Source organism: Dama dama, chromosome 33, assembly GCF_033118175.1.
Source record: "Dama dama isolate Ldn47 chromosome 33, ASM3311817v1, whole genome shotgun sequence".
In the NCBI taxonomy this organism is placed as follows: Eukaryota; Metazoa; Chordata; class Mammalia; order Artiodactyla; family Cervidae; genus Dama; species Dama dama.
In genome coordinates this window covers 45389514-45411949 of record NC_083713.1, presented here as the reverse complement: position 1 = coordinate 45411949, position 22436 = coordinate 45389514, and the positions used below count along the sequence as shown (strand labels likewise).

The 22436-nt window shown below is 40.0% G+C and overlaps 1 long non-coding RNA gene across 2 annotated transcripts in view; it reads left to right on the top strand.

Annotated features, from left to right (window-relative positions):
* The window catches only part of LOC133050950 (uncharacterized), a 40708-nt gene extending 18552 nt beyond the window's left edge, over positions 1-22156 (top strand). The window contains exon 3 of one of the 2 annotated variants that reach the window (XR_009691740.1): positions 21914-22156. This is a non-coding gene — a long non-coding RNA (uncharacterized LOC133050950). The remainder of the gene's footprint in view (positions 1-21913) is intronic. The other variant, XR_009691741.1, reaches the window with a different exon arrangement.
* The last annotated feature ends 280 nt before the right edge of the window (positions 22157-22436 follow it).

The following is a 22436-nucleotide window of genomic DNA, read 5'->3' as shown; positions in this document are numbered from 1 at the left end:
AGAGAGAGAAAAAAAAAGAATTTTCCCTAATTAAAAAAATCGTAAAAATCTTTGAAAATGAAAGTTAAAGAGTAACAGGGGAGTAATAGGGAATTTTAAAGGAAAATAAAAGAGAAAAAATAAAAAAGAAAAAATAAAAAAAAATTTTTTTTTTTTTTCCTATTTAAAAAAAAAAAAAAGTAAAAATATATCTAGGAATTTCTCTGGAGCTGTTGCGGTCTGTGTCGGTTCGGCTGTTTCAGATATCTCTTCGTTCCAGCTTACACTTCTCGATATCTACAGGCCTCTTCCGGTGTAATCGGTGTTTTCTACAGGGATTTTAATCTGTTGCACTGCTCTCTTCAGAAGCGGTTCCCTTTGTTTATTTGGCTTCTGTTTGCCGGTCTCTTCAGAGCCTCATTTCCGCCCTGACGCAGGCGGGCGGTGGTGGACTATTATTCAGGTAGCTAGTTCTGTTGTGCTGCTGGGAGGGGCCGACGCTGCGGGGATGGGCTGGCGCTGCCGGGAGAGGCTGGCGCTGCTTTCTCGGTCTGCGCTGCTCAGGATCCCGGCTGCTCTACATGGAGCGCGCGGCATGCTGCGCGCAGCTTCAGCCCGCGGGTGTTCCACAAAAGCGCGGAACAAAAGGTTGCGTCCGCTCTTGTGCCTTCCCTGTCAGAGCGGTCCAGGCAGCCAGGAGCTTGACAGGCGCACTCTCTCCGGGTGCGGTGCGCCCACTCCCTTCCACGGTCCCAATCTCGGTTTCCGCCGGCGCCAGTCGGGTGCGTGCGCCTTCTGCCCTCTGCGTCCCCGGCCCCAGTCCCCGCCCGCACCGGTCGGGTGCCTGCGCCCTGTGTCTCACCGTGACCTGCTCCCGCCTCCGGCGGGTCTGGGCCAGTCCGCAGTCTGCGAGCTCTTCTCTGGACTTTCTCAGTCCCTTTATTCTGCGAATGGCCGGCAGCGTGTTTGGGCTGGTTAATTTTCTCTCTCTTCCCTGCTCTCCCACAGTTCAAGTTGGCAACTCACAAAAGCTCCCTCCGATTGTCCTCAGGGCGCTCAGGCCCGGACCCTACCCCAAGCAATGCCGCCCGCTCCTCTCCGTGCCGCCCCCACTTGCTGGTGGCGGATGCGGGTGTCTGGGGCACTTTTCTGCTGAGAGTTGCTTTTAGGCACGTAATCTGTGGGTTTTATTTATTGTTTCCCTCCCAGTCAGGTTGTCCTCCTAGATTCAAACACTTCCCCCAGGCCTGCCAGTGCGAGGGTTTCCCGGTGTCTGGAAACGTCCTCTAAAGACTCCCTTCCCGGGACGGATCTCCGACCTTAGCTCTTTTGTCTCACTTTTTATCTTTTATATTTTGTCCTACCTCCTTTCAAAGACAATGGGCTGCTTTTCTGGGTGCCTGATGACCTCAGCTAGCGATCAGAAGTTGTTTTGTGAAGTTTGCTCTGCGTTCAGATATTCTTTTGATGAATTTGTAGGAGAGAAAGTGGTCTCCCCGTCCTACTCCTCCGCCATCTTGGCTCCTCCCCCAATAGTTGTTTTTTTAAAAAAGATCTTAGCTTTTTTAATAGAGAAGATTGGGTGTGCTTAAGTAAGCAAAGACCTGTTAAAGACAATACAGAAAATTATTTTTGCCAAAACACAAAATCTTTTGTTTCCTAGGCAGATTATTTTATTTTACTATTTGTTTATTTATTTTTTAAAATTACTTTACAATATTGTAGTGGTTTTTGCCATACATTGACATGAATCAGCCATGGATTTACATGTGTTCCCCATCCCGAGCCCCCCTCCTGCCTCCCTCCCCATCCGATCCCTCTGGGTCTTCCCAGTGCACCAGCCCTGAGCACTTGTCTCATGCATCCAACTTGGGCTAGTGATCTGTTTCACCCTTGATAGTATACTTGTTTCAATGCTGTTCTCTCAGGACATCCCACCCTCGCCTTCTCCCATAGAGTCCAAAAGTCTGTACATCTGTGTCTCTTTTTCTGTTTTGCATATAAGGTTATCATTACCATCTTTTTAAATCCCTTATATATGTGTTAGAATACTGTATTGGTCTTTATCTTTCTGGCTTACTTCACTCTGTATAATGGGCTCCAGTTTCATCCATCTCATTAGAACTGATTCAAATGAATTCTTCTTAATGGCTGAGTAATATTCCATAGTGTATATGTACCACAGCTTTCTTATCCATTTGTTAGGCAGATTATTTTAAAAGATAAAGAATCTTTCACAATTTCTTACAAAGCAGAAAATGTATTTTATGTTTTTTAAGAACATGCGTTTTCATAGTAAATTTTTCAATGTGGCACAAAATACGTTTACAGTTAGACTCAAATATATTTAATTTCTCTGTAAAATTAAAACCCAAATGGATAAACCTATGTTCAGTAATTAATGTTTCAGTATTTTATTTTACTTGGAAATCATCTAGATATTTAATAACTATCTGTCATTTAACTAAGGGAAACTTTAAGGATTCAGGTTACCAAAAAGATTTGGGGGAACTATTTGCAAAGTTCATGTAAAAACTTCTTATCCTACTTACATATATTTAATTGACTTATTCTTAACAATTATATTGGACTACCCACAAAAGAGGCTTCCCCGGTAGCTCAGTGGTAAAGAATCTGTGTGCAGTGCAGCAGACATGGGAGACTCAGGTTCAGTCCTTGGGTAGAGAAGATCGCCTGGAGGAGGGCATGGCAGCCTACTCCAGTATTCTTGCCTGGAGAATCCCATGGACAGAGGAGCCCGGTGGGTTGCAGCCCATGGGGATGAAGAGTCGGACACAACTGAGGCTAGTGAACACTGCACACAGCACCCACAAAAACTCCACGTGACGTCAGACAAAGTCAGCCATTATTTCAAGCTGTTTTTCTGCCTGACAAGTTTTGTAAGTAAGGACTTTGGTTTCCTAAGGCCAGAAATTGTAAAACTTGCAAGCCTTTTGAGGTACACGAGGAAAGTTTTTGAGTTGCTAAAAATAGGTGAACGTTGATGCCTCTAGAGTTGCATTTCTAGTTTTGTGAAGATTTGTAAGATAAAACAGTTGCTCTCAATTCCTCAAAGAATTGGAATCCGGCTTAAATGACATCATAGGTTGACCCACGCATCCAACAACATTATCTTTAATTTGTGTTTTTTATATTAGGGGAAAGATTGCTAGATAAGATGGAAACCAACAGATTTCTATAGTCTGGATTTAGAAACTATTTGCCTTTGGAATGTTTTAGTAAATCCTTTAGTAAAGGCTTTTTTATTTTCCTCTCTGGGGATGCAGTTTCATTTAAGCTGAAAAGAGGGAAGACAAAAATAATTTCTACCAGGCTTTGAATATTAGCTGCCAATTTCTGACCAAATTCTGACCACAGAGCTGCTTAAAAAACAAAACAAAACTTTAAAATATCTTGTCAGGTTTCAGCTGGCATAAATAGTACGTATTCCTAGAAGTATTAAACAACTCCTTGTCAACCAGGAGAGAACAGGGTAGGGCACAAGCTTTAAAAGAACAACATAGCCCAATGACATAGCATAAACTGATTTAGTCAGATCAGTCCCTGAGTTGTGTCCAATTCTTTGCAATCTCATGGACTCCAGCATGCCAGATTTCCCTGTGCATCACCAACTCCTGGAGCCTACCCAAACTCCTGTCCATCATGTCAGTGATGCAATCCAAACATCTCATCCTCTGTCGTCCCCTTCTCTTCCCATCTTCAATCTTTCCCAGCATCAGAGTCTTTTTCAATGAGTTAGCTCTTCACATCAGGTGGCCAAAGTATTGGAGTTTCAACTTCAACATCAGTCCTTCCAATGAATATCAGGACTGATTTCCTTAAGGATTGACTGGTTGGATCTGCTTGCAGTCCAAAGGACTCTCAAGAGTCTTCTCCAACACCACAGTTCAAAAGCATCAATTCTTCAGTGCTCAGCTTTCTTTAGAGTCCAACTCTCACACCCATACATGACTACTGGAAAAACCATAGCTTTGACTAGAAGGACCTTTGTTGGCAAGTAATGTCTCTGCTTTTTGATATGCTGTCTAGATTGGTCATAGCTTTTCTTCCAAGAAGCAAGCATCTTTTAATTTCATGGCTGCAGTCACCATCTGCAGTGATTTGGGAGCCCCCAAAAATGAAGTCTGACACTGTTTCCACTGTCTCCCCATCTATTTGTCATGAAGTGATGGGACCAGATGCCATGATCTTAGTTTTCTGAATGTTGAGCTTTAAGCCAGCTTTTTCACTCTCCTCTTCCACTTTCATCAAGAGGCTCTTTAGTTCTTCTTCACTTTCTGCCATAAGGGTGGTGTCATCTGCCTATCTGAGGTTATTGACATTCATCCTTGCCATCTTGATTCCAGCTTGTGCTCCATCCAGTCTGGCATTTCACATGATGTACTCCGCATACAAGTTAAATAAGCAGGGTGACAATATACAGCCTTGACATACTCCTTTCCCAATTTGGAACCAGTCTGTTGTTCCATGTCCAGTTCTAACTTGTTTCTTGACCTACATACAGGAGGCAGGTCAGGTGGTCTGGTATTCCCATCTCTTGAAGAATTTTCCAGAGTTTGTTGTGACACAGTCCAAGGCTTTGCCATAGTCAATAAAGCAGAAGTAGATGTTTCTCTGGAACTCTCTTGCTGTTTTTATGCTCCAACAGATATTGGCAATTTGATCTCTGATACCTCTGCCTTTTCTAAATCCAGCTTGCACGTCTGGAGTTCACGATTCACATACTGTTGAAGCCTGGCTTGGAGAATTTTGAGCATTACTTTGCTAGTGTGTGAGATGAGTGCACTTGTGTGGTAGTTTGAGCATTCTTTGGCAATGCCTTTCTTTGGGATTGGAATGAAAACTGACCTTTTCCAGTCCTGTGGCCACTGCTGAGTTTTCCAAATTTGCTGACATATTGAGTGCAGCATTTTCACAGCATCATTGTTTAGGATTTGAAATAGGTCAAATGGAATTCGATCACCTCCACTAGCTTTGTTCGTAGTGATGCTTCCTAAGGCCCACTTGACTTTGCATTCCAGGTTATCTGGCTCTAGGTGAGTGATCACACCATCATGGTTATCTGGGTTGTGAAGATCTTTTTGTATACTTCTTCTGTGTCTTCTTGCCACTTCTTAATATCTTCTGCTTCTGTTAGGTCCATACCATTTCTGTCCTTTACTGTGCCCATCTTTGCATGAAATGTTCCTTTGATATCTCTAATTTTGTCGAAGAGATCTCTAGTCTTTTCCATTCTATTGTTTTCCTCTATGTCTTTGCATTGATCACTGAGGAAGGCTTTCTTATCTCTCTTTGCTATTCCTTGGAACTCTACATTCAAATGAGTATATCTTTCCTTTTCTCCCTTGCCTTTAGCTTCTCTTCTTGTCTTAGCTATTTGTAAGGCCTTGTCAGACAACCCTTTGCTTTTTTGCATTTCTTTATCTTGGGGATAGTCTTGATCACTGCCACCTCTACAGTGTCACGAACCTCCATCCATAGTTCTTCATGTACTCTATCAGATCTAATCCCTTGAATCTATTTGTCACTTCTACTGATTCAGTTCAGTTCAGTTCAGTCACTCAGTTGTGTCTGACTCTTTGTGACCCCATCAGTCGCAGCATACCAGGCCTCCCTGTCCATCACCAACTCCTGGAGATTACTCAAACTCATGTTCATCCAGTCGGTGATACCATCCACCCATCTCATCCTCTGTCATCCCCTCTCCTCCTGCCCCCAATCCCTCCCAGCATCAGGGTCTTTTCCAATGAGTCAACTCTTCACATGAGGTGGCCAAAGTATTGGAGTTTCAGCTTCAGCATCAGTCCTTCCAGTGAACACCCAGGACTGATCTCCTTTAGGATGGACTGGTTGGATCTCCTTGCTGTCCAAGGGACTCTCAAGAATCTTCTCCAACACCACAGTTCAAAAGCATCAATTTTTCAGCACTCAGCTTTCTTCACAGTCCAACTCTCACATCCATACATGACCACTGGAAAAACCATAGCCTTGACTAGATGGACCTTTGTTTGTAAAGTAATGTCTCTGCTTTTTAATATGCTATCTAGGTCGGTCATAACTTTCCTTCCAAGGAGTAAATGTCTTTTAATTTCATGGCTGCAACTACCATCTGCAGTGATTTTTTTTTTTTTTTTTAATTGGTCTTTTTTTTTTTTTTTTTAAATAAGCAAGGTTTTTTATTATTATTATTATTTTTTTCCAGTGGGTTTTGTCATACATTGATATGAATCAGCCATGGATTTACATGTATTCCCAATCCCGATCCCCCCTCCCACCTCCCTCTCCACCCGATTCCTCTGGGTCTTCCCAGTGCACCAGGCCCGAGCACTTGTCTCGTGCATCCCACCTGGGCTGGTGATCTGTTTCACCATAGATAATATACATGCTGTTCTTTTGAAATATCCCACCCTCACATTCTCCCACAAAGTTCAAAAGTCTGTTCTGTATTTCTGTGTCTCTTTTTCTGTTCTGCATATAGGGTTATCGTTATCACCTTTCTAAATTCCATATACATGTGTCAGTATGCTGTAATGTTCTTTATCTTTCTCGCTTACTTCACTCTGTATAATGGGCTCCAGCTTCATCCATCTCATTAGGACTGGTTCAAATGAATTCTTTTTAATGGCTGAGTAATATTCCATGGTGTATATATACCACAGCTTCCTTATCCATTCATCTGCTGATGGGCATCTAGGTTGCTTCCATGTCCTGGCTATTATAAACAGTGCTGCGATGAACATTGGGGTGCACGTGTCTCTTTCAGATCTGGTTTCCTCAGTGTGTATGCCCAGAAGTGGGATTACTGGGTCATATGGCAGTTCTATTTCCAGTTTTTTAAGAAATCTCCACACTGTTTTCCATAGCGGCTGTACTAGTTTGCATTCCCACCAACAGGGTAAGAGGGTTCCCTTTTCTCCACACCCTCTCCAGCATTTATTGCTTGTAGACTTTTGGATAGCAGCCATCCTGACTGGCGTGTAATGGTACCTCATTGTGGTTTTTATTTGCATGTGTCTGATAATGAGTGATGTTGAGCATCTTTTCATGTGTTTGTTAGCCATCTGTATGTCTTCTTTGGAGAAATGTCTGTTTAGTTCTTTGCCCCATTTTTTGATTGGGTCATTTATTTTTCTGGAATTGAGCTGCAGGAGTTGCTTGTATATTTTTGAGATTAATCCTTTGTCTGTTTCTTCATTTGCTATTATTTTCTCCCAATCTGAGGGCTGTCTTTTCACCTTACTTATAGTTTCCTTTGTAGTGCAAAAGCTTTTAAGTTTCATTAGGTCCCATTTGTTTAGTTTTGCTTTTATTTCCAATATTCTGGGAGGTGGGTCATAGAGGATCTTGCTGTGGTTTATGTCGGAGAGTGTTTTGCCTATGTTCTCCTCTAGGAGTTTTATAGTTTCTGGTCTTACATTTAGATCTTTAATCCATTTTGAGTGTATTTTTGTGTATGGTGTTAGAAAGTGTTCTAGTTTCATTCTTTTACAAGTGGTTGACCAGCTTTCCCAGCACCACTTGTTAAAGAGGTTGTCTTTTTTCCATTGTATATCCTTGCCTCCTTTGTCAAAGATAAGGTGTCCATAGGTTCGTGGATTCATCTCTGGGCTTTCTATTCTGTTCCATTGATCTACATTTCTGTCTTTGTGCCAGTACCATACTGTCTTGATGACTGTGGCTTTGTAGTAGAGTCTCTGCAGTGATTTTGGATAGAACCAGATAAATCTAAGATGGTAAACAAGTTGAAATCCACTGTACGTTGAGCCTCAATATACATTCATTGCAGCACTTCAGCAAGCTACATAACACACCCACTAGTGCCATGAAAGTTCTGAGGTCAATCCTCAAAGGCTAAACAGTGGTCAGTGGCCCAATTCCTGGAATTCTCCAGTCCTTCCCTGGAATGGTTGGAATAATCCTCCCACTCATTAAAAAGCTAACCACACCATATTTCAATGCCAGTCTCTCCTTCTGAAATGACCCATGCTCTATTTGTGGAGTGTTGCTCTCTAAATGAATCCAATTCTTCCTTCTCACTTTGTCTCTCAGAGAATCCTTTCTGCCATGTGACATCAAGAGCCTGAGCTTCATTAAGTTCTGAGAACAAGTGTATGAGCTCAGCTAAAAGACCATGGGTTCAAGTCCCAAACTGGGTTTTAGCCAAGTTCGGGTCCCAGCTGTGTGGGTTCCCCTCCCAGTCAGAGGTACATGGTTTCCCTTGGACTCTAGAGACATCCCCAAAGAGGATGGATGCAAAAGATATTTCATTTTCCTCTTTCTATTGGGTACTATACAGTTAGGAGAGCTGACTCTAGTAATAATTCTCACACTTAGTCAGTTTCTGCTTGTTCTCCTGGGTCCCCATCTGCAGCTTTGGTATCTACCAGAAATTGGCAACATTTTCCTTTCATTTTAATTTTTGTTTTCCCTTGTCACAAGTTTAGGAGAATAACATTGAATCATAAAATTGAAACACTGAAATGTAAAATCCCACATTGTAATATAAAATCAAATTGGGGAGGGGGCATCTATATGGGACCTTTCCCTTAAGAGTAGATATGGAGATGTCTTTAAGGTCATTAGTTTGGTGGACTTTTGTTTATAGTCATGCAAAGACAATTCAGCAACTAACCACCATCACTACCAAAGGCAATTCAGACAGATTACTAGAATGAATACTCAAATAAATGAGGATAGAGGGAAGCAGTAGGAGTTACATCAGGCTTATTGTTTTTAGGTACCTCTTATGTCATTAATTTTTCATTAACCTTTGCAATGAATCTTTTAATGAAGCTATTTTGGAATTCTGAAAACTTTTGGAGGCTTCTGCATACCAATTAAAATAGGTATCCCACTCTGCTTGCTTAATCTGAGAACCTTAACTTTCAAGCACACTTCCTAAATGATCTTATCTAACTGAAACATTCCTCATAATGGCCATGGTTATTTCCCTGAGTGCTGACAACAGTTTGGTAGGACCCTTAACTGCAAATGGAATTTAACACATGTTTCTGTCCAGCCATATCTAACCACAAATAGGATGCAACCCCTCATTTCTGTCTCAGTATTTTGGGAGGCCTCCAAACTGATGGTTACCAAGCTATGTTCTCATGACACAAAATAATGACCTTGTCTGATTCTAGGCTGTTTTTAATAATATTTTGCCATTTTGTAGATATTTATTGCTTCTAGGACTCTAATTCTTAGACATAAAATAAGCAAGTATTCTGGAAGGTGGCATGCTTAACTCTTTAGAATTTAAAGATTCTATCTCTTTCAGCTAAACCTTTGGGTCTCTTGGAGCCAAACTAATATCTGAGAGGGATGTGCCACTGGTTTGGGAATTGTGCATGATTTCACACAGAGTATCCTGTTGTACAGAAATTTTCTTGAGGTTTGCAGATACCCTAAGGTGAATTTAACTCATTCTGTAACCAACTTACTCTAACATGGCGGGGGTCTTAGAGTGAGCAGGCAAGCACTCTTCACAGCTTTGAAATGCTCAACCAAGGTTCACCAATTCTGCACCCCATTTTTTTTCCCTTCCAGCTTCTGAGATTCCCATTAGCAGTGTCTTTTACTGGACCCACTTCTGCTCAAGACAAACCTAGTCTGACCTTGGTTTAGTTCTGGACCCAAACCATTTTTTAAGATGGACCCAGTCCAGTGTTTAAATCAGATCCAGTCCGACTCTGGCCAGTTACCACCAACAGATTCCAATGTGGAATCTGGGGATTGAGAAAAGAACTGAACCAGCAGACCCCAAAGGATGCGAAGAACTTCGGGCTGATTCCAAAAAAGGAAGGGACTACAGTTGCTACCAGTAGTTCCCACTGTGGAATCAGGGACAGAACCAAGGGCTTGGGTTCCCAAGAAATGGGGAACTGTGAAAAGCCAGTTAAACTGGGAGCTAGACACAGACAGATAAGCTCAGAACTGAGAGGAACTTAACACCTGGACCTCAGAAGACAGAGAACTCAAAAGGGTTCATGGCTACTATGCAAGTGATTCCCATTGTCCCAAAGTTGGTGTAGTCTCCTTTGATCCCACTGCTGCCAGCCAATCAGTTAAAAAAGTCAACTCAGGAAATTTGAAGATCTCATTGGCTTTATTCAGTGATTCAAGAATCAGGAAATATCCTATGTGGCAAAAAGAAACAAATTCTGAGGACTGCACAAAATGGAAGACTTTTATAGACAGAAGGGGGAAAAGAATGGATTGTTTCAGATAAAGTCATCTTCCTCTACAGGATGAAAAAAGTCTATCAGGGGATTGCCTCCTTAGTGCTGACTAGGAAACTCTAGACTGGCTGATTAAGATTACACTCCTAAGGGAGGTTGCATCTACAGTTAGGTTAGGTATTAAATGTTGATTTGGTGACATGGGTTTAGCACCTGTGACTCCATTTTGGACCTGTTGTCTCTTTGTTAACAGAAAAAAAATGCATAAAACTTGAGTGAAAGATAACATTCTAAGGTTGTTTAAAATAAGCAAGTAGATAAATTTGCCTTTGGGTGATTTAATTTAAAATTCAAAATGTTCAGAGAGGTAATGAAACAAATATAGGTAAAATGTAAAATGCAGAGGAAGTGTTAACAGTTGTTTAAAGATAAATGAGACTTGGACCATAAAGAAAGCTGAGTGCCAAAGAATTGTTGCTTTTGAACTGTGGTGTTGGAGAAGACTCTTGAGAGTCCCTTGGACTGCAAGGAGACCCAATCAGTCAATCATAAAGGAAATCAACCCTGAATATTCATTGGAAGGACTGATGCTGAAGCTGAAGCTCCAGCATCAGCATATTTGGCCACCTGATAGGAAGAACTGACTCATTGGAAAAGACCCTGATCCTGGGAAAGATTGAAGGTAGGAGGAGAAGGGCACAACAGAGGACAAGGTGGTAGGATGGCATCCCCAACTCCATGGACATGAGTTTGAGCAAGCTCCAGGAGTTGGGGATGGACCGGGAATCCTGGCGTGCTGCAGTCCATGGGGTTGCAAAGAGTTGGACATGACTGACTGACTGACTGAACTGAACTGAAAGATAAACTGAGGCATTAACCTTTTAGGGAGTTTATCTGAATAAAATTTGATTCAAATTGGGCTGCACCAGAATGGTAATGGTTAGGAGTGCTCCTCCAATAGGAGCCAGGAGAAAGGCTTTGTGTATAGAGAAGGTGTGGAAGCTAGGAAAGGAAATTATTTGGCTGCATGTGTGTGCGCTCAGTTGTGTCCAGATCTTTGTGACCCCTTGGACTGTAGCCCACCAGGCTCCTCTGTCCATGGGATCATCCTGACAAGAACACTGGAGTCGTATGTCATTTCCTTCTCCAGGGGATCTTCCCAACCAGGGATCGAACTTGAGTCTCCTGCATTGGCAGGTGGATTCTTTACTGATGGGTCACCAGGGAAAACATGGCTTAAAAATTAGTTGGCTGTTTGTGATTGGTTGTCCTTTGGTTTCAATCTCTTAACCTTGATAGGCTTAAGTTTTAGTTCGCTTACATCGGCCACCATTTCAGTCTAATGTCCTCCTTGTGTAATTAATTTGACGTACTTAACACTACAAAACAAACCATAAAGTTAAATTTAAAGAATGTTTATAAAGATGACTCATCAAATGACATAATTTTCAATATTTAAATGGACAATACAGGACATTTTAAAATAAATTATTGAAGAGTTTCAGGGGCTTGCCTTGTGGCTCAGTGGTAAAGAATCTACCTGACAAATATACAGTGGGGCAAAGACAGCCTCTTCAATAAGTGGTGCTGGGAAAACTGGACAGCTACATGTAAAAGAATGAAATTAGAACACTTCCTAACACCATACACAAAAATGAACTCAAAATGGATCAAAAACCTAAATGTAAAAAGAGAAAATACAAAACTCTTAGAGGATAACATGGGCAGAACACTTGATGACATAAATCAAAGCAGGATCCTCTATGACCTACCTCCTAGAGTAGTGGAAATAAAAACAAAAATAAACAAGTGGGACCAGATTAAACTAAAAAGCTTTTGCACAGCAAAGGAAACTATAAGCAAGGTAAAAAGACAACCCTCAGAATGGGAGAAAATAATAGCAAATGAAACAACTGACAAAGGATTAATTTCCAAAATATACAAGCAGCTCATACAACTTAATACCAGAAAAACAACCCAGTCAAAAAGTGGGAAAAAGACCTAAACAGACATTTCTCCAAAGAAGACATACAGATGGCTAACAGACACATGAAAAAATGCTCAATATCGCTCATTGTTAGAGAAATGAAAATCAAAATGACAATGTAATATCACTTCACACCAGTCAGAATGGCCATCATCAAAAAGTCTACAAACAGCAAATGCTGGAGGGGGTGTGGAGAAAAGGGAACGCTCTTGCACTGTTGGTGGGAATGTGAATTGATACAGCCACTATGGAAGACAGTATGGAGATTCCTTAACAAACTAGCAATAAAACTACCATATGACTCAGCAATCCCAATCCTAGGCATATACCCTGAGGAAACCAAAACTGAAAAATACACATGTACCCCAATGTTCATTTGCAATAGCTAGAACCTAGATGTCCATCGACAGATGAATGAATAAAGAAGATGTGGTACATATACACAATGGAATATTACTCAGACACATAAAAAGGAACACCTTTGAGTCAGTTCTAATAAGGTGGATGAACCTAGAGCCTATTATACAGAGTGAAGTAATTCAGAAAGAAAAAGATAAATATCATATACTAATGCATATAAACAGAATCTAGAAAGATGGTACAAGAATTTATGTGCAGGCAGCAATGGAGAAACAGAAATAGAGAACAGACTTATGGACATGGGGAGATGGGAGGAAAGGGTAAGATGTATGGAGAGAGTAACATGGAAATTCACATTACCATGTGTAAAATAGATAGCCAACAGGAATTTACTGTATGTCTCAGGGAACTCAAACAGGGGCTCTGTATCCACTTAGAGGGGTGGGATGGAGAGGAAGATGGGAGGGAGGCTCAAGAAGGAGGGGATGTAGGTATACCTATGGCTGATTCATGTTCAGGTTTGATAGAAAACAACACAATTCTGTAAAGCAACTATCCTTCAATTAAAAAATAAAAAAATTAAAAAAAAATAATCCACCTGCTAATGCAGGAGATATGGGTACAATCCCTGGGTTAGGAAGATTCTCTGAAGAAGGAAATGACAACCCACTCCAGTATTCTTGCCTGGGAAATCCCACGGACAGAGAAGCCTGGCAGGCTATACTCCATGGGTTGCAAAAGAATCAGACACGACTTAGTGACTAAACAACATATTATCAAGGATAATTATGAAAAGGGATAGAGCACTGAACTCCCTGGGAAGAGAGAATTATCACCTTGGTAGGAATTATTCTTAGGGTGAACATACCTAGTATGGCCCACCTCTGTGCAGCTCTGAGACCTGGGAAGGCCAAATTGCCACCAACGACAGAGGTTGTTATTGCTTTGGATGATTCTTTTAATTGTTGCAGATTTAAAATGTTGGCAATCTTGTTCAAACAATGCTTGAAGAGTAATGAATTGGCATGCTTTGTGTGTATTTTCTAAATCTTTCAAGCATATCTCCAAATATTAGGATAGTAGTGGGAAATGTGTGTTGCAGTGGGTAACTACACATTGTCTACAGCATATCCTTCCAGGTTATCTGACAGTGATTTTGTGGGGAATATTTCACAATTCCAACATTTGTAGACAACAATACAACAAAAAATGATTCTTGTCTATAGACATACAAACTCTGTTCTGTGCCTAGTCACTCAGCCATGTCAGACTTTTTGCAATCCCATGGGTTATATAGCCTGCCAGGCTCCTCTGTCGATTGGATTTCTCAGGTGAGAATATTGGAGTGGGTTGGCATTTCCTTCTCCAAGCTCTGTCCTATAGAAATTCAATTCACTTTCTTCCTTTCATTAAAGAACTAAGCTAGTTTTGCCTCTTTTTCCACATTCATTTCAACATGCCTTATCTATCAATGTGTCTGTTCTTTGAATTCTCCTTTGAACAGATTATAGAATTTTACCCATTAATGAGTTAGAAAAAACCTTAATATGTGCTCACTTTCGGATCTGTATGAGTTACAATTTACTTTTTTTTAAATTGGTCTTTAACATTACTTAAGAAACAAGCTTCCATTTATAGCCAATTAGTTGAAATGAGTGATCAGAACTTCTATTTCAGAGGCATGCTGTATCTGCCCATACCAATTAAACCTTTTCTCTGCTTAGTGAATGTGGTAAAGAACTTTTTGCACTAATTAGCTTCTCACTAATCAATCATTTTCAGTCTGATCAGCTTCTCTGCAAGGGATGCAGGAAAGGATGGCTCACCCAAGTGTAATCTCTGTAACTACCTCGTTCTTTCTGCATCTTTCTACATTAACAGTTCTTTCAGACTGTTTTTTCTTTCTTACAGAAGTTTTTCCTTTCTCACAGTATTCTGTGAAGTACAGAACTGAATTTGTTGTTGATCGCAAAACTGCTGACTGTTCAATTACACTTTATGCAGAATTATTGTTGTTTAGTCGCTAAGTCCTGTCCCACTCTTTGTGACCCCATGGGCTGTAGCCTGCCAGGCTCCTCTGTGCATGTAATTCTCCAGGCAAGAATACTGGAGTGGGTTGCCATTTCCTTATCCAGGGGATTTTCCCAACTCAGAGATCAAACCTGCGTCTCCTGCTTAGCAGATAGATTCTTTACCACTGAGCCACCTGGACTCCCTGTGTAGAATTATGAGTCCTAAAAGAAAACCTCCTTTTGTCTTCTCTTCTCTCACAATACTTCTGACACCAAATGTGTGGGGGTTTTAACCACACCAACTCTTTCCCCAATTCTCTGAAGACACCAACTGGGTGTCCTACAGTTTAATTAATTTCTGACACCTGTTGCCTGTCATTAGTGCAGACCCCACAGGTTAAAGACTCAGTACCACGAAACTGCCTCCCCCCACTTCAGATCTCAATTTCAGGTCCAGGTTGTCACAGGTGCTTCTCATTGACTGTAAATCAGAAATTCCCATGACCGTCCCCTCAGATTCAATAATTAAACATGGCTCACAGAACTCAGGAAAATAGTTTACTCACTAGATTACTGTTTTATTACAAAGGATACAACTTAGGAACAGCTGCAATGAAGAGATGTGCAGGGCAAGGTCTTGGGGAAGGGGTACAGAGCTCTCTCGGAGCACACCACCCTCTTAGCAACCTGAAACTCTCTGAATCCCTCTGTCTAGTGTTTCTATAAAGATTCCTTTACTTAAGCATAATTAATTAAATCATTGGCCATTGCTGTTTAAGTCAATCTCCAGACCCTCTCCCAGGGCTCACGTGGTGAGGCTGAAAGTTCTAACTCTCAACTCACTAGGTTGGATTCCTGGCAACTGCCAATTCATAGAGGTTTTTCCAAAAGTCACTTCATTAACAAAAAATTCAGGTGTGGTTGAAAGGGGAACTTGTTATGAATAATAAAAGACCCTGCTTTCACCTTTCTGTGGGCATAGGACAGAAAGCTACACTCCAACAGTGGGTATCTGCTGCAAAGTAAAGGTTTACTTCAGTACACCAAGCAAGAACAGGCAGCTCGAGCTCAAAAGACCTAAACTCACTTTCAGGTGAGGGTTTTTAAAAACAACACTGGGGAGAGGATTGCAGGATGGTGATCAGCTGGTGGTCTTTCTTCGGACTGGTTGGTGGTGAGTTAACAGGGTGATGTTTAGGGAACCTCAATCATCAATCTTCTGGATCCAGCCAGTCTGGGGTCAGCATATAATCACCATCCTCTACCGGAGCGGGTGTTAGTTTCTGCAGAACAGCTCAGAGGTGTCCATCAATTGTTTCTATATCCATTCAGGAGAAACCGGGAGTGTGTTCCTGTGTGAGTGCTGAGCCTCTTCAGTCATGTCTGACTCTTTGCTAAGATTGCAGCTAATGAGGTGGTGCAGTAAATTCTCAAAACGGCTCCTCTGTCCATGGGATTCTCCAGGCACGAGTACTAGAGTGGGTTGTCATGCCCTCCCCCAGGGGATTTTCTTGACCCAGGGATTAAACCCATGTCTCTTGTGTCTCCTGCATTGGCAGGTGGGTTCTTTACCACTAGCACCAACTGGGAAGCCCCAGGAGTCCTGTGACTCTTGTCCTAATCATTAACTGTTTGAGCCTACTCTCTGGGACTTGGGGAAGGCCTATGGGCTTTTGTAAACCTGCAAGTCCCCCCCGAGGTCCTGCTTGGATTCAGAGGGATAGGACAGTAAGTAGTCCTAGGTAATCTATAAGAATTGTTTCTCTTTTTTCCCCCACATCTGTCTAGAAGGTAACAAAAACATATTTATTTTTCCATTAGAATTTGGTATCTAATTTAAAGATACACTCAATAAACATGGAAATCTTAACTAAGATGTAAATTTTTACTTTAAAAGGGGCATAAAAAAATAAAATCCATTACTTAGAACTCTTTACCCAATTACTTTCACTCTATCATAGTTTCTGAGGATGCCAGCTGTGTTTTCCTTGTGGTAAAGATAGGCAATTTGAGTAAATTAAAGAATGTTTGCAATTGATGTGTACAGAGCTGTCCTTGGAAGTGTACATGATATTTTCAAGATGAAAGACTCTAAGTGTTTCGTCTTTTCAATGTTAGGATTGGTAAGACGCTGTCCTTTTTCTTTCTCAATTATGATTGTAAAACCAACATGACCTGAAATTTTATGTAATAATATCTGTATTGAGTTTCCTGGGGCTGCTACTGCAAAATACCACTGCCTGGTGGCTTAAAATAGCAGAAATTTATCATCTCACAGTTCTGAAAGTAGAAATCAGAGAAAAGATGTTGGCAGGGTTAGTTCTTCCTAATAACTATGAAGAAGAATCTATTTCATGTCTTTCTCTCATCTGGTCGTCAACTGGCAATATTTGTTGTTCCTAAGCTTGTGGAAACATTACCCCAGTCTCTGCCTTTTTCTTCACATGGTGTTGTCTGAATATGTATGTTTGTGTCCAAATTTCTGCTTTGTATAAGGAGTCATATTGGTTCAATATGACCTTGTCCTAACTTAATTGATTACATCTATGATGACCCTATTTCCAAATAACATCACATTCTGAGGTGCTGGGGGTTAGGGCTTTAACACGTAAAATTTGTGGAGACATAATTCAGCCCAAGAGAGTTGGGCTGAACTCACTGGACACCTTCCCATATGATGTGGTCAAAGCATAAGCACATAATGATTGGAAGGTGTTTTCAAAAAGTTTTTCACAGTATTGAACCAGTGGCACAATGATAAAATCTGACAGTTTACTCATTGTCAGCTCATTATTTAGTCAAAAAGAGCCTTAGATTTTGATTGTTTATCAAATATGGATGATTTTTAGTATCCTGTATGGTTGCTGGTATTGTGAATTATCTGCACATATTATAAGACTATTATTTTCTGATATCACAGCTTTTGTTTTTGGTAACTACAAGGAGAGCATGTTCCTCCAAATTTCTTGTGACAGTGATTACTATAGCACATAGATTAAGCTCATGAGAACTGTGTTGGTACCACTGGAGCAGTTTCTACATCAGGCTGGGCAAGTCAAAGTCAAGGCTTACTCTGGGGGTAAGTCAGAAGGCAAGATGTCTGGTATAGTTTCTCTGATTTTTTTCTTTTCTCCCTCCATTCTCTGGTTCCCTAGGTCAAGTGGAATACAGAGGGATTGTTTGCTTGATAGTAGCTATGTTTAGAATCAGATCTAGGCAGTGATGATGCATGCAGAATATATCCAGAGTGTAATACTAAAATAGTATGTATATCCAAGTTTATAAAATAAATTTCCTTTTTACAAAATAAATTTCCTTTTTACTCATTTATTCATTCATATATCCATTCAGCAGTCATTGAGAACCTCTATAGATTAAGGGTTAAGGTCAAGTGCTTGGGAGTCAGATATATATGAATTATAATCTGGATTCTATTATTAACTAATTACATGACCTTGGAAATTTTCTTTATATTTCTGTTGGATATTTTTGAAACTCAATTTTCTTATCTGTATGTATTTTAAATAATAATACTGTAGTGATAGATTACATTATACATTTGGGGGTAAGAACCCCCATATCTCAGTAGCCTGAAATGACAAAAGTTTGTTTCCTTCTTAAGCTACATGTCCATCACTGCTGGCTGAGTTCTCTATACTACATGGGCTGTCCTCCAGAACCACAGAGAAGCCAATATTTCAAACATTTCCCATTGCTATGGGAGAGGAAAAAAGAGATCTAGAGGGGCATTTTTATCATTTCTGCTCATAACATACTGGCCAGAATCAGTCACTGGCCCGCTCAACCACAAGGGACCAGGAATTGCTTTACTATCACGGAGAGTGGGAAAGACCTGGTGAACAACACACAGACTGTCACAAACCCCCTTCTATAGGGTATAAAGAAGGATTTCATGCAATTATTTGTGTTTGTGTGTGTAAATATATAAAGTTCCTGGTACAGTGACTGGTAGGGGCATGTTAGACTTTCAATAATAATAGTAGCTATTATTATTCTTGTATATTATCACTATTAATCACCTCTATATGCCAAGCACTGAGCTAGGTACTGGGAAGCCATAGGCTATCAGTGAAATTCCAACTGGGGGCAAGGAGTGAGACAGCTGTGACTTAGTAAGGCTATCATCACTTACCTTGAATGAACAAATTAATAAACCCAGTTTGTTAATTGGTCATAAGGGAAGTGGGCTAAAGCAGTGTCCAAATATTGTCTTATTTAATCCTCACCCTGTCCTATAAATTAAGGACATTTATGCCAGTTCACAAATGAGGTAAACACTAATAATTACCTTTTAAAACACTAATAATTACCAATTTTTACTCCTATCAACAATATATAATAATAATGCATGTTTTCTTGTATCTTCTCCACAACTTCCAGTTACCAACCTTTTAAATGTTTGTTAGGAAACATTTAGGGAAATAAAAATTTATGGCTGCTTTAGTATATATTTCTCTGATTACTCAAGAAGCAGAGAATAATTTCTTATGCTCACTATTTGTGCTTTTGTGTACTGATCATTCATATCTTTTGCCCATTTTCTTGTTGGATTGTTGATCTTTTCTTATTGATTTGCAAGAGTCCTTTAAATATTGTAATAGCAATTATTTGTTATATATGTTATAAATATTTTCTCTAAGACTCTTGCTTCTCTTTAATATTATATGTATCTTTTACTAATACAGAATTTAAAATCTTATATATGTATGTATCATGTATTGGTCAATCTTTTCTCATGGCTTCTGGACTTTATATGTCAATTCAGAATATCTTTCCTACTGAAATAAAAATAATTCTTTATATTTTGTTCTATTAAGTTTCTTTTCATAGTTTACTTTTTAGACAATATGAAATTAACTTTTGCATAAGTTCTGAGATAGGGATCTAATTTTATCTTTTCCTAGAGGAGTAGTCATTTGTTTCAATTATTGATTTGGAAATTCTTAGTTACACACACACACACACACACACACACACACAATTTTCTAGACTATTTTACCCCTATTGGCATTGCTACACTGTTTTAGAAACCATAGCTTTATTGTATGTCTTAATAGCACTGAGGATTGATCCTCTCTCATTGTTCTTCTCTCTCCAAATATTTTTGGCAATCTTGTGCTTTGTCACCATGAACTTTTAAATCTGATTTTTAAGTCCTACAAACTATTCTATTAGGATCGCCCAGATGTATTGATTAACTGGGGAAGAATGATAGCTTTATACTATAGAAGTTTCACATTCAGGAACATGATGTATCTTTATATTTAGATCTACCTTTCTGCCTCGCAATAAAGTTTGATAGTTTGCTTTATGTAGGCTTTACATATTTCTTTTGAGTGTTATTCTCAGGTATTAATGAGCTTAATTGCTATGATTCTGAATGGAACAAATGTTTCCATTATGTTTTCTGATTTAATATTGTTGATACATAAACTTTATTTTTGTTGTTGAGCTTGTATCACTGGCTTCCTAAATTTTCACACTGGATTCAACAGTTTTTCATTTGATTCATTTGGATAGTCTAGAAGAAAACTGTAGAACTTACAAACACAGCTTTTTGTACGGCCATTCTTATCAGGAAGATAGAAGCCACTTAAGTATTTACCATAAATGGAATTTGAAACAAGAAAGTGGTTACAGAGGTGAAGGGACCTTAAAATTATTAATGGCAGGAAGCCCCATTACTAGACTGAAAAGATAAAGAGAAGAGGCAGGGTTAATGGAGCCTAGGGACCAGGTCACCCTCAAGAAACTGGAAGCTTGTGGGGCAGTGCAGTGGGAGTCATGTAGGAGAAAAGCTGCTGCCAGAGAGGTTGTACAAGGCTGAAAGGAGGTGGGAGAAATACCTAGGCTTCTCCCTTTCCCCACCATCCAATCAGTCTCCTACTCTTCCTGCCATCTTTTGGATTTAGCTGGACACCAGCTGAAAAGGAACCAATCTGCAGAGATTGGCCCACCTATGATAGGAGAGGATCTGAGGACAGGTAGGTCTAGGATTGGATCACTTTCAAATATACATGCCTCTAAATTCCTTTTCTCACTTAATTATACTGGTGAGGACCTGCACCACAAATTTAAAGAGTGCTATGGATAGAACATCTCTGTGCTTATTCTTGATTTTAGAAGGATTACTTCTGATGTTACAATCTTAAATGGGATGCTTAGGAATCGAATCCTTTGTAACATAGACTGAGATGATTATGTAAGAATATATATATATACACATTAATTTACTATATTGATTTTACTAAAATTGCACTGATAGACTTGCTAATGAGCAAAAGTGAATCAGCCTTCCATTGTTTAGAAAAACCTTACTATGTAAGTGTATTGTCCTTTTTAATAAAGTGCTATATTAGATTTATCCATATCTTATTTAGTACTTTCATATCTATGTACATAGGTGTTATGAAACTAGAAAATTATGTTAATTAGCCTTGAGAATGGGTTAAGACCCTTTCTATCTTTTCTACACCCTATATATTTAATATAAAGTTTTCCTAATCTTTGAATGTTTGGAAGAACATCCACTTAAAACCTGATGTTTGACAGAGTGGTGGTGGTGGTTTAGTTGCTAAGTTGCGTCTGATACTTGTGACCCCCAAGGACTGTAGCCTGCCAGGCTCCTCCGTTCATGGGATTCTCTAGGCAAGAATACTGGAGTGGGTTGCCATTTCCTTCTCCAAGTGATATAGTATTCATAACCTTTTCAAGTTCTTCTATGATTACACTTTATTTCCTTCAGCCAATTGCTAAAATTTGCTTTAATAAACTTTCATGTAGTCAGGAAGGCAGGAGAGTTTATGGGCATCTGGGTCTTCAACTCTTAGCCAGCTGCCTTGAAGACAGTTCCTTGTGTGGTTGAGGGAGGTTGCATAACCAGGATTCTTGTTCTAAAACTGATGATTTGCTTCTATAGGAGAAATCTGTATCTCATTAGGTGTCAATTTGGAGAATGGTATAAAGAAAGAGGCCACTTATTCCATTATTTTAGGGATACGTGTATCTGACTGAAACTCACTCAGAAGAAAAGTGGTACCAATGTAGTAGCCAAGGAGATGATGTCTCAGGGATAGTCTCCCAGCTATCTTTTCATGTGTGAAGCCAGAAAGTGCTATCATATAGGGAGAGAAAGTGGGAGGTTCCCGGGGTGAGCAACTTCAGCTAATTAAATCAATTTTAAGACCAGAGGTTCCTTTTGTAACCTTAGAACCAGTCCTAAACTGGTCCATTTTCTAACAAGATACTGAGTTGTTTTTCAGAGACAACAGAAAACCATCAGTCATGTAGCCGAAGCACACACAGAGGAGATATTTTGGCCTCAAACAATGCCAATGTTTCCACCCTCACAGAGCCAAAGAACTTGGAAATGATCTGAATGTCAGAATCTCCTCAGAAGTGAACGGTCTGATGTCCAGGAAGAGCCAGTGCTGAAGTACCTTTATCATACCTTCCTCTAAAGGGCCAAGTTCTAAGCCCTCCAATGCAACCTGTTTGCCAGCACTTCCACAAAACAGCCCTCCTCCTCTAATTCAGAGAAGTTTGACCAAAACCCAGATCTGGGACATAGATATGAACTGTGCCTTCTGTCTCCTTGCCAGCAATAAAGTTTTTTCTCAAAAGCTGATGCTGTAATATTGGCTTCTATGTTCACTTGGCATCAAGCCCTTTGCTTGGTAACACTCCTGTGTTCTTCACCAAAGTTGGGAAAAGAACTTAGTTTTCTCACATTACCCCCCTATAAAGCAAGAAATGTTTATTTTTAAAGTGACTACAGATTATGAAATGTATTGTCTTACACAAATTTAAAGCCAACATGGGACACTACGAGGCATCTGTGGAGAGGGATAGATTTCTTCACACCTCGATCCTATT